The 12,695-nt window shown below is 46.2% G+C and overlaps 1 protein-coding gene across 1 annotated transcript in view; it reads right to left on the minus strand.

Annotated features, from left to right (window-relative positions):
* The window catches only part of SH3RF3 (SH3 domain containing ring finger 3), a 383,052-nt gene extending 370,402 nt beyond the window's left edge, over window positions 1-12,650 (minus strand). Inside the window, exon 1 of the mRNA XM_029937043.1 lies at window positions 12,597-12,650. The gene's annotated coding sequence lies outside the window, so the exon portion shown is untranslated. The remainder of the gene's footprint in view (window positions 1-12,596) is intronic.
* Window positions 12,651-12,695: the final 45 nt, after the last annotated feature.

Raw genomic sequence — 12,695 nt, forward strand, 5'->3', positions numbered from 1 at the left:
CAAGGGAGACTACTGAATACTGGAGACGAACCATGGACTGAAAGGGGAGGGGGGGGTGACGGTCATGGTGGGGGGCACTTGTGGGGAGAAGCACTGGGTGTTATATGGAAACTAATTTGACAATAAACTACTATTAAAAAAAAAAAAGGAGAAGCATGCACAGATGATGTGATGACAGGCCTCTCCACAGTGTCCCAAGGACAAGGATGGAGCAAAGGGTGTCAGGCCTTTGGGAATGGACTACCTTCAAACAATGGCAATGAAAGTGCTGGGTCTTGTATAAGCACAGAGCAAATGGCAAGAGAGAGCTGCCTGTGCAGGGATGAGAAAACAGGCATGGGCTACAGGGCCATGGAGAGAGAACAGGCATGGGCTACAGGGCCATGAAACCAAGGGTCAGGCAGAAAAAAGATCAAAGAACCTGGAACCTGGCCCAAAGGAAGAGTCAAGGATCTGTGATGACAAAACAGCACTTTGGGACGGTTGTTTCAGCCACAGGCACAAGCAGACAAGCAAGAGCAGCAGCAGGGAGTGCGGCCAGGAGGGACTGGCCTGGTTTACGAGGAGCTGGATTTGGTGCTGTCTGAGAAACAGAAATGAAGATGTTAACTGTGCCTTCTGAGAGAGTAATGATAAAACTTGGTGACCCAGAGACAGCTGATCAAGGAAAACCAAAAAGGATCTCAACCCCTGTAAGATGTCAATACTAAGTCAGGCCCTCCAAGCTCAGCATCTGTCACCAGCTTACCCAGACAATCCTGTCAGACTCTGTAGTTTGACCTGGGATTCTGAGACTGAGAACCAGAGTGCAGAGAGCCCTCCACCCTGAGGTGAGGCCTGGAGCCTGCCCACCCCCAGAGCATTGGAGGTCTAGAAATAAGGGTAGTAGGATAGCCTGTTTTCACTATTAACTTTACCCCTATGTATCTCTTGGTTCTGAACCCTGTGTCACTTTCCTGCTGTGGTCACACTTTGCCAAGTTTGGGTATCAGTGTGGTGCCTGACTGGTTCAAATGGGCATGGAGAGGACTCCATGCCAGGTGGGCGCAGATGGGTATGAAGATGGCCCAGTTCAGACCCGCAGCTCAGTGAGCAAGAGGACCCCACGGACACATGGCACTTTTATCCCTCCCTGCCCCATTTATATTTCAGCCCAAAATAATTCCCAAAGGCTAAGCTGCTCACACTTGCTATTTGGTTTGAAAAATAATTTTAAGTAATCTTTCCAAAAGTTGGCTCCCAAGCATCAAATGCTGCCCCTGTCTCTCATTATTCCCCTCACCCAACCTTCTCCATCTTATAAATCTGCTGAGCCCCAGCGACTCAGAGAAAGCTAGGGGTGGAAAAGGTAAACATCAAGATGATCTAGGAAAACAAAGTCTGCTTATTCTGTGACTTAAAACAGTTTTTATCCAAACTATAGTCATCCATGCTTCATCCTCACAATATTTACTTAATGAGGTTCTTTAAGTTGACTCACTTTTGATTTAAATTTGTTTCCAAACAAGACTTCTCATAACTGCCAATTTTTCTTGGTGGACACCTTGACCTCATTGAAGGGATCATGAAAATAAACACCAACACCAACATCGAGCACCCCCGTGCACCTCCTAGAACATTCTGCAACCATCATGGTGTACACGCACGTTTGGGTTCCCCCTGTCCCCACCAAGAACACAAGCAGTCCTGTGGTACTCTCCCCTGCTGTGCCATGCCAGGCCATCCTCCACCAGCCAGGATGCCACCTCCGAGTCTTGACTCTCACCACTGTAACACCTCCTCTGCATCTAATATCATGACAATTGTCACCTTGAAAATGGACATGCTTGAAAATTCCTTAACCTGACGGAAGGTTTCCCACTTACATTTAGAAGGTGAAACCATTCCCAAATTACAGCCACATTTCCCCCACAGTTGCTGACAAGCCACGGCACGTCCTTCACTCAGTGATGATCCATGACTGCTTCTCAGTAAGGCCAAACACCAACTATTAAACTAAACCACAGCCAGACCACACTGCAGAATGAAGCCCACACTCTGTGCAGTGTAACCAGGACAAAGGCAGCCCTTCACCCACAGAAAGAAGTGGGGCTTCTGAAAGTGGGACAAGCCTACAACAAAAGTCACATCTAAACCCTCCTTCAGTGGACACCACTGTCAGTCAGGTGATGGGAAGCCAGTGCACCTCACTCTGCTCAATGGCACCCAGCCCCCAACAGCTGTGTCCCACAAGCCAGGGAAACTATGGAGCCAGCTGGGATGGGCCAGGTCTGTAGACATCATGGGAAACCCATTTGATTCCAGTTTGAAGATAAAACCCCATGGTTTTATATGAAAATCAAAGGAAGCACATTCTAGAATAACATTTACATAAGTTTTTAAGAAGACAACACAAGACCTCAAATAAACAAGCACGCAGCAGGAAGGGTGTGGGAAGGAAGGGAGCAGCAAGCAAAGAAATAGGGATACACAGGTGACCAAGTCTGAAGGCACCAGAGTTCACACAGAGTGGACTTGGAACATGATAGCAATTTAGCACAGCGGGCTAGAATACACCACCCAGCAGGCAGCAGCTTTCCCACGAGGCAGCAGTGGGGTGGGGACCCCATAGGAGGCCAGAGCTAGAGACCAGAGATGCCCTTAGGAAACACATCTGAGAAACCCTAAGAACTCAAGAAAGACCTGGCAGGGCCCAGGAGGCAGAGGTGACAAGACAGAGAAAGTTCCCCATGTGGCTTTTCCAGGTGAGAACGGGGAAGTTCTGTGTGTGCTACCTTGGAAATCTTCAGAGGAAAACTGACAGCCTGCCACATGAGGTCACCTCTCAGGGAGGCATGACCTCGCTCGGTGTGCCCCACAGAGCATGGTCAGGAACATTCCCCGCTGTGGACACCACGACATGTCTGTTCATCCAGAGCCAAAACCGCTGCCAACAGAACACCAGGCAATGGTGAGGTGACCAGAAAGATGTCCTCATTCCCCAGGCACCAACCCTACACTGAATAGGGTTGTCCTCGGCATGAGCACACCTGAGAGCTGCAGTGGTCCAGAGACACAGAAGGAGAGGAGCTCCCAACTTGCTGAGCTGCAGCAACTGCTCGGGCTATCTCCTCTTGGCCTGCATGGCCACTCTGAACCCTCCTCTCTCTCTCCAGGTCTGACCTCCCATGGACGCCTTCAGAAGTCCTATTCCCTGGAGCCAAGCAAATGAGCACTTTGCTGTCTCTGGAGAGAGGCTGACTTAAACGCCTAACCCTCCTCCCAAGGTGTATGGACATCCCCAAGGCTTCCTGGGACCGGCATCCACAGCAGGCTTCTGTTTGCGTCCGTAAAGAACCAGCCTGTTAGGCTGCACACTGGTAACCTCTGCAGCACAAGGACCAGATCTGTGCCTGGCCCCAAGCACTCGGGAAGCAAGGGCAGTTCCAAAGGCTGCAATGCATCCACATCCTCTTTGAGCCATTCTCAGGGTTGGGGAGAACCTGTTAACCACTAAGAAAGCCAAAAGAAGAGGAACAGAGACACCATGACTAACTGTTGCCTCCAGGAAGCCAGATGATCCAAAATTTAAAGGGCCAACAAAGCAGTAATTGTCAGGAAAACACCCAGCCCACAGAAGGGAACAGTGAAGAAAGAACACTGAAAATAGCTTGAGGAAATAAAAATGGAATCAGAAAATACATAGAAGAGACAAAAGATAGGACCTGCAGAGGTTTGAGCTTCAGTAGGTTGGGTTGCTGACAGATAGCTTTTCACCTGAATGAAGTCATCTGGGGCCTGGATCACCACCTGATCTAGACCAGTCCCTTCAATGTGGACATGTCCTCTGGGCAGGGGGCATCTGAAGTCCCCTTGGTCCCCAGGACCCCCCACAGAGGGCCTGGCTGTCAGGGCTATTTTAGGGGTTCCTCAGTCTGTAACAACCCCGATGGACAGCCCAGGGTTATATAAGAAAGAGTTTCTAAACCCATGAGGTTGTTACAGTAAGTAAAGCATCAGGTGGGAAACTTGCACAGAGACCAGACTATAGGCACTGGGTACTTAAAGCTGATGCACTGATCAGCTTGGAGACACAGAGGAAATGCTACAATTAATATCAACCACACTTCACAGACTGGCTATTAACCCCATGTAGAGTGCATATGCCTTTTTCTGGAACAATAAAGAAAATTCTATGTCCCATAAAACCTAAATTAAAACAATTTTTTAATTTGCAAGACATTGCTGAAGTTTGTGAAAAATGGAAGAATATTGGTATGTGAAAGGACCTTGAACAGAATTATGGTTCACAAGGAACAAATGAAAGAAGCAGTCAGTGGCTGATGCTGGGACAGAGCATCACGCATTGTGCACATTGGCTTGGGGCCCTTCCTGGTAAGGTCTGACCACAGGGGTACAAGTCCTCCTCGGAATCCAAACTCTATCACCTCAATCGAGATGTTAACTCCAGGAAAACCACTATCACAGATCATATGCCAAAGCTCAGTTTGTCAGATGGCAACTCCAGATGAATTTCCAAATCCATATGAACCATACAATACAAAATGCAGCCACAGAAGGCACTAGTCTACTGCTTCTCAGAGAAAGAAGCACTGTCTCTTCTTTGGAAGCATCTATCTTTCATTCTGCACATCTGTAGACCACAAACTTGGCCCACACAATCACTGCCAGTGACAAAATCAATCCATAGGCTTCATGAAGTTGGTAGATAGAGGGGAGTCTCATTGGTCGTCCGTTTTGAGGTGATGTGACTTATTTAGCAAAGGCAGGTGCCTGCGCCCTCCTTGATGTCCTGCGCGCCTCATCTCGCACAAGCACATCTGGCTTTGGTTACCTCTCACCACACTTGGGAAGGGGAAGTAGGTGTGGTTTTCCAGTCATGCAGAATTCGAAGTACGATTATAAAGAGCTAAGGAATCCAATGGTTTACCTACAAACAGTAAATACTTCTTAGACAGAAATTTCTCAACCATTAGGGATAAAGTGGCGCTGTACTCTTGGGGGTTTAACTGTCTAAGAAGGCACAGTAAGCTGTTGGTGCCAGGGTTCCAGTGCTATTTTGAAAATGAGTTTGGTGTTCCATTTGCTGGTGAGATAAAAGTAAATTCTGTGCCACTTTCTGACTACCAATACAGCTTTTTACACCAAGTATTACTGTAGTGCCTGGTACATAGTAGGTGCTCAAAAAGGTGTTCGGTGAAGGGGGAGAGAATGCACACTCACCTATTTTTGAACTACTGTGTGACAGCCTTGCTGCGAATCCCCAGTACTGCTGGAGGCCTCCTTCCCTCTGAGCACCATTGAGAATGTGCTCTGGGCTCCAGAGTACTTCCATCCACTCCTGGTGCCAGTGTGTTCTTTCACCATTTCTATTGACCTGAATTCCTGCCGCAAATCCTAATTCACTTAAACTCATATAAATTCACATGAGCATTATGTACACATTCCATTAAGCAGAAATGTAAATATCATAATGTCTTCCTGTTTGCAGATAACCATTGTATCTGCTAACAACCTAAACACGTGCGCAAAACAACCCACCAAACTAACTCTTCTCAGCCGCTCTTTCAGGTCTCCCAAGGGCAACTGCACTCTAAATATCCAGAAGCCATCAAGGGCCCAAAAAGGCAGCCATCTGTGAGCAGAATCCAAATCGTGCTACCACTTTATACGCTTTTTTATTCTCACTTCCACTCAATGGGGAAGGGAGCCCTACATGGTAGTGGCTAGCACAGTGTTTAAACCATTCATGCTGCCAGCACCTTCAGCTTGACACCTTATTCTTTTAAGATTAATTAGAATTCCAATAAGATACCCACTGAGCATGCATTTCTAATTCATCAAGTATCTTCCAAGCAAGGCAAATCTGATAGAAACTGACCTTGGCCTCTGCAGAGTGGTGCTATAAAGAGCATTTCCCCCTAGCTAGATCCTTGCCAACATTTTCATTCAAAAAGGTACCTCAAAAAAGAGCATGTTAACTGCAAAAAATCGAGACTAAATACAGATAGAACTGAAACACACGCTTGAAACAACTGCATAATTGAGACCCGATTCCATCATGCTCCGGCAAGCAAGCAGCCACTCAACAGCCGGAACGAAGCAACAATTGGATATAATTCCACTGACTTTAACCACACTGAGCAGCCTAATTCCAGGCAGTTGTAGACAAGCTCTTGTGTCCTCCAGATCAAGGAGATATGCTCCATTTTCAGTAGGGCCTGCCAACCAGCTGTATCCGCTACTGGGTGGGATGATTCTCCCCTGCCGTCTTTCCTAAAACAGATTATAGTTTGGGTTTTTTCTTCTTTTCACTTTAATGAAGCTTGTAAGGATCAGGTACATTACCTGTGATAACAAAGATAAAACTTAGAAGCAATTTAAAAGTTGAAACAAACAGATTCAGGCACTTGGCTTAGATGCCCACCAATGCTCAACAATCCAGGCAGGGTGACACAGGCCAACTTTGAATCTAAAGGCAAAGCATCATATCTCACACACACACACACTTAGGGTACCTTATAAAAATAATCCATTAGCAGGAAGGTGGGCCTTGTGAAGTGTGCCTCATTGGTGATACAAAATTTTGAGGTTTCATATCAATAACAGGCACTGAAATGACAGCCAATTACATGTGCGAGGCACTACAACAGGCACATCATCTTATTTATCTGATAAAGCAGACAGGATCCCTCTTGCTAATAAGAAGGCTCAGAAGGGCTTAACCTTTGCCCAGAGGCACATGGTGAGGAAGTGAGGAATGCAGGATAAATCTACTTGTGCTGGGGCTCCCCACCCCTGTGCTCCACCCCGGCCCTCCTTCCTCACAGAACTCCATGAAGCCCAGGATCTGCCCTGTCTGCAGCCACATACACAGGGAAGGCAGTGCGCCTCAGTCCTAGGAGGGGAAGCTGTTCCTGTGTGCCAAGTCCCTGGATGAGCTGGGGCTGGCACAGACACCAGCCCAGGATGCAACACTGGCCCCTGAAGTACGAGGGGAAGTGTTTGAGGGCGGTCTAGAGTGAACATGAGGGGAAGAAACCCTCCTTTCTGTTATTAAGTCTTGTTCTGAGGATATGATGCCTGAGGCCACTGCACCTAGCTTGAGACCCAGCTTGCAGGGAGGGGGAAGTGTTGGGGATGAGACCAACATGGTAGCAGAACAGAAGGATGGATGATTCTGCGTTCCTGAGGAGAGAATGGAGCCACAAGGATGGCCATTACGGTCCACTCAGATTCCAAATTTACTGTTTACATCACTTACATAGGGCTGTCCATGATGTTCTGAGATGATGTTCTTCCTTCAGGACCACACAACCACTCTGCCGTTCCTGCTAAATGCCCATAAGACCCACAGCCTGGGTTTATAAGATGACAGCCTCAAACTGGAAGAACATCTGCAGCAGGCAGTAGATGGATCTAAGAAGTGAGTGCTACTTAAGTTTAAGACTCTGGTCTCTAATTAACTGGGTCTGTTACAGAGCCAGAGGACTCCTCTAACCACGAAGTTGTTAGTCCATCAGTTCAAAGTTCACCTTTCAGGTATACTCACATTCACTGTGTGCCTCTGAGCAAGGAAATCTTGGCACCTCTGCTTCCCCATCTCTGTAACTGGGTGCCTCAGTGCGCTCAAGGATGGAACAGGTGAGATGCACTTCAATCGCCTGACTCAACCCCAGGCATGCACAGGCACTCGGTGAATGCCTGGCATACAGCAAGCTTTACAATATTCATTAACTGGCCACAAACTGAAACACAACACTGCTGTAAGTCTCATGGGTGCTGTTTCCATCCCCAGGGGCCTGCTGAAAACAGGCCCAAAAAGGACTTCACTGTGACTCATCTGTCATGTCTCCAAAGGCTGGTGTCTGCCCTTGTCACCACAGGGACCACAAGTCAACCACTTGTCTGCTGTCCTGTGAGCTGTCTGCCTTTTTTTGTGAAGGCCTTCAGGCACTGGGCCTTTTCCTCTGGAGTCCTTATTACTTCCAAAACCAAACAACAACAAAACCCCAATGATACATTCGAGCAGAACAAAAGGAATGGAGCCTAAGAATATACCCCGAATCCAACACTTCCTGGCTCTTTGACTTGGCCATTTTGCCCAGATATCAATCCCTCTTGGTTAATTATGCCACCCACCCCACCTCACAGGATTATGGCAAACTTTCTATAAACGACATATGCCAAATTGCCCAGCACATGGTAGGCACTCAGTAATTGTTCAAAGAGAAAAATCTTATAAGCTGCCCAATTCTTAATGACTAAAGAACATGCCGTCTTGCTTCCAGATACCACAGACCCTCTCTGAATTGGACTCCAGAGAGCTGACCAGATGGACTTATTAGCTCCCCATGTCCTCCAAATGACTGCCAAAGGCACCCATCCCCCTGGCCAGGCCCTCACTCTTGCCCTGAGAGGTCTGTGCTTCCCTGGAATTCACAGCTTTGACTCCTAACCATGTTCATGCAAGTGTACTGATAACAAAATGTTATGTAAATGAAAGACATTTCTACAAAGGAAGTCACTCCTTGGAAAAATATGGTGGCCACCTTGAAAACACTCACCAAAGACAGACCACTTTAAAATCGTCAAATTGGGTGAAAACAAAACCATACAACATTAAGTGGGAATTGCTTAAAATTTAGAAGGTGCTCTACTCAAAATTCTTTGAAAGCCTCTTTGTTCTCCATTTGAAAAAACAAATCGTAATCCATGAACTGTGGCTGTGGTGTAAGTCATCTCAGAGCTCAAAGACAAGTCCTTAGCTCTGCATCCAAAAAATGATGAACACATATGTGTGTTTTTAAAATTAAATGTTTAATAGATATGACTTGTATGATACTCTAGTTTATTAAGCTTTACCCACTACAGGCTCCCAGTCACACTGGCTAAGAGATACAGATTTTCAATTCAAACATATATAATACAGACATATAATATATATAATAAGACAAACCAGGCCCTGGTTTTTGAGGATATAAAATGTAGCCGTTTTACAGCTATGTTTTATATCCTCAAAAGCATTACCCAAATTTTCTACAGTACTCTAATTTGTGAAAATGCCCTTCTTCTTCATCTTCATAGAGTTGTGGATCAATACCGATCCAGTGCCCTCAGGAACCTCCTGACAGCAGACAGCAAGCTGGTTTCCAATCCCTTCATGTCAGCTCCATATAGAGGGCCTATTCTCAGGGCGCCTGGGTGGCTCAGTTGGTTAAGCATCTGACTCTTGATTTCTGTTCAGGTCATGACCTCACAGTCATGAGATCAAGCCCCAAGTAGAGTCCTACATCAAGCCCCACATCAGGCTCTGCCCACTGGTAATGCAGCATGCTAAAGATTCTATCCCTCTCCTCTCCCTTTTCCCTTCCTCCCATCAAAAGAGAGAGAGAGAGAGAGAGAGAGAGACAGAGAGAGACAGAGAGAGCGAGAGCACGCGCCCATTCTGGTCTGGTTCACCTGGAATGGTGACTGGCACAGTGTAGGTCCAGAGTAAATTCTGTGTGTGCCCAAATATAAGGCAAGGGGGTCCCCCCAAAAGAAATCACTCAAAAAGTTGGAACTGTTTTACATTTGAGTTATTATGAAAGCATATTAGAAAGTACTCTTTAAAAAATTACTCAATTTGGAACTGTAAAACCCTTTTAGGAAAACACGTTTCCCTGAAACACCAGAACCAATGCTACAGGGGTCACCTCACTCAACTGTAAATATGAAATAAAAACAAGTTAGGCTGAGAAACTTAGCACACATTGAGCACCTGCAGTAATTGGAGGCTTCTGTTAAAATAAGACTTCTCAAACGATCACTTTAAGAAGCAACATGTGACAAGTATTTCCCAACAGGCAAATTAAGAAACCACAAGTCCTAACCATAGACAGTGGGTTACTCACAACTTGGTATAAAATGTCCAGGGGCAGCATAATTACCTGATTCTGAAAATGCCACATTTCAAATGACTCAGATATAAGCAGAGAGGAAGGTTCTGCTAGCCATACTAGAGGACTCCAATGAGCCTGCTGATCACCAAAACCCAGAAAACAAAGATGCAGGTGAAGAGTGTGGAAAATTGTTTCATGAACTCCAAGAGCCAAACAAGAATCGATCTGCCTTAAACGTGACGCATTCCCAACGTCTAACTGTATGTAAATACACAATCTAAGCAGACATTTGTTTACCTGCATACCTACAACGTTTACATATCCCAGTTTGGCCCAAAAGGTTTGAGGAGCTTCTCACTAGGAAAGTCAGAGACTGTCTTTTATTTACAGTCAGCCTGCTACTAAGGCATATACGGTCTTTGCCAAATAATAACCTGAGTGTCCATCTAGTAAGCAACATCCAGCATTCAGCCTCACAATGAGGAGTGAAAGCAATTTCAATAGACAGTAAAGTACCAAAAGCCTATTTGGAAGTAATTTCTAGCTGAAGTCTTTCCCTGCCAAATGTATAGCACTGCTTAAAGAGGAACACTCTAGGCAGGACATCTGGCTGCCCAAGAAGACTCCCACTGACTCACATATGGGTGGGTAAAAAGCCAGAAGATACTATGATCTCCACCTTCATTCTCTGAAAATGATCGAATATAAGACTGGATTTCATTCAGACTCTTCCAGAAACCCAGACTTAGTCCTTATGAGGTAGGCCTGTGAAGAAAGGGGTGAGAGTTACACTCAGTTAACACAACAAAAAGAAAGCTGCTGTGTTCTAAAGCTTCCTGAAGTTCAGAAGGCCATATCAGTCCAATCACTGCAGATGCCTATAAAGAAAGTCCACCAATAAACCCAAAATCTAGCCAACAAAAAATTAACTCCCTGTTACTGTCATTGCTGAAAGTTGTAAGTTCAATCTCTTTGACAATTTTTTTAATGCTACAAATGCCTCAGAGTTCCAGGAGCTAACTCAGGCCTTTCAAATGCCAGAGGCTACCTCATAACCTCCTGATCAAACACAGTTCATGTAAAATGAGTTGGGAAGGCATCTGTAAATACAGGCCCATCAAAAAATGTCTTAGTGTTTAACTAGAAACACCATTCCAAAAATCATTTAGTTCCCTGAGCAGGAGAGTAACCCGCCTATTCTGCAAATAAAGACTTTTCATTATAATATCTTAGATGAAAACAGCAAGAACAGGAAGGAAACGTTTGAAAATCTGGCACAATCACACTCATAACTCTATTTAATCACAATTAACCCAAGAAAAATGACTTAACTGCTGTCCAGCAGTGATCCCTGGTATAAATATTCCTTGACTATTCTTGACTGCCCATTCTTCCTGATCCATAGGAAGACACCTTTTGGCAAAATATGGCATTTACCTCTAAAGCTCAATATCCAAGGGCTTAAGTTCCTAACCTCAAAGATGTTGTAGTACTAATTCAGATGGCTAGAATTCTCTAGCTTCTTGTTATACATATTGGAAGATTGTTTAAATGGTTTTCGAAGCACCAGCTTCTTAAATGGTCAAAAGTAGAGCAATAAGGTTGTGTTTTCTGAAATGAATAATTGCCATAGATCAACAATGTGTTTGTTACCTTTAAGTGGTATTTTTCTACATTTAAAGAAAATATAAAACATGAATATCTTGCTTCTCACTTAAACGAGCATCATCCCCCCTTCATAAAAATAACAGTAGCAGAGGGTGTAAAATGACACCTTCTAAGCAACTTCTGAAACCAAATCACTAACGCCCCAAGATAAAATCTTTCACTGAAACAGAAACAGTGCAAGATGCTGTACAATATAGTTGCACACACACACACACACACACACACACACACACACACACACACACACAAAACCAACAACAAGAAAACTCAGTGTCCCACCTGGAAATGCAACCATGCCAAGGATCCCAAGAGAGGACCACGGTTTCCCAACAGACCTGGTCCAAGATGGTCTGGAACAAATATGCCTTCCATTTCCAGGTTAACTTATTCCTGACCATTACCTGAAGTCTGTAAGTGATGTTCCCCCAGCCCCCAGTCACACAATTCCGTCTGCCCAATCCTCCCTTGCCAGACAGGCAAGGCCTGAACCCAGGAAACACTAAGCACTAACTTTAGGGGCCATGGAGGGTGGGCAGAGAGCTAGTCTGATGGTCCAGGAGAAGACTATTTCTGTGGAGATGAGAGGGCCCAGCAAAGTTGAAAAGGGGGGAGAAACCGGCTCTGCCAGCAGCGGGACTGGAGGGACTAGAAGTAAGCAGGAGACAGGAAGCGCGCCCATCCTGGGAGAGGATGGGGTGTCACCACTTACGAACAGGGGGCAAGGTTTCCTTAGGACTGCATTCTAGCACAGAGCAAGTGCAGGTGGTGCGAAATGGGATTCCAGAGAGGGAGGACTGATGGACAGCAGGGGCGGACAAGTGGTTCAGAGGGGAGGGAAAGTGATGGGGCGGGGGCCTACATGGTGTCCCAGAGTTGGCAAGCGGGACTTGAAGGGTTACACTCAAGGTGGAGGAGGAAGAGCAAGGCGAAGGCCACTGTGAAGCAGCCTCTGGTCTCCCCTGTCCGTCGTCACCGCCCCCCATACTTACGTCCCCTCTCCCCCACACACACACTGTGGCGCCGCACCATGAAGCACATACCCACCTTTGCCACGGGAGCGCTCCTGCCGGTCGCCAACTCACGCAGGCTGGCGGTGGCGCTGCCCGCCGCCGCAGGGAGGAAGCCCGGGGAGCCCGGGGCGCT

Source organism: Suricata suricatta, chromosome 4 (assembly GCF_006229205.1).
Source record: "Suricata suricatta isolate VVHF042 chromosome 4, meerkat_22Aug2017_6uvM2_HiC, whole genome shotgun sequence".
Taxonomy (NCBI): domain Eukaryota; kingdom Metazoa; phylum Chordata; class Mammalia; order Carnivora; family Herpestidae; genus Suricata; species Suricata suricatta.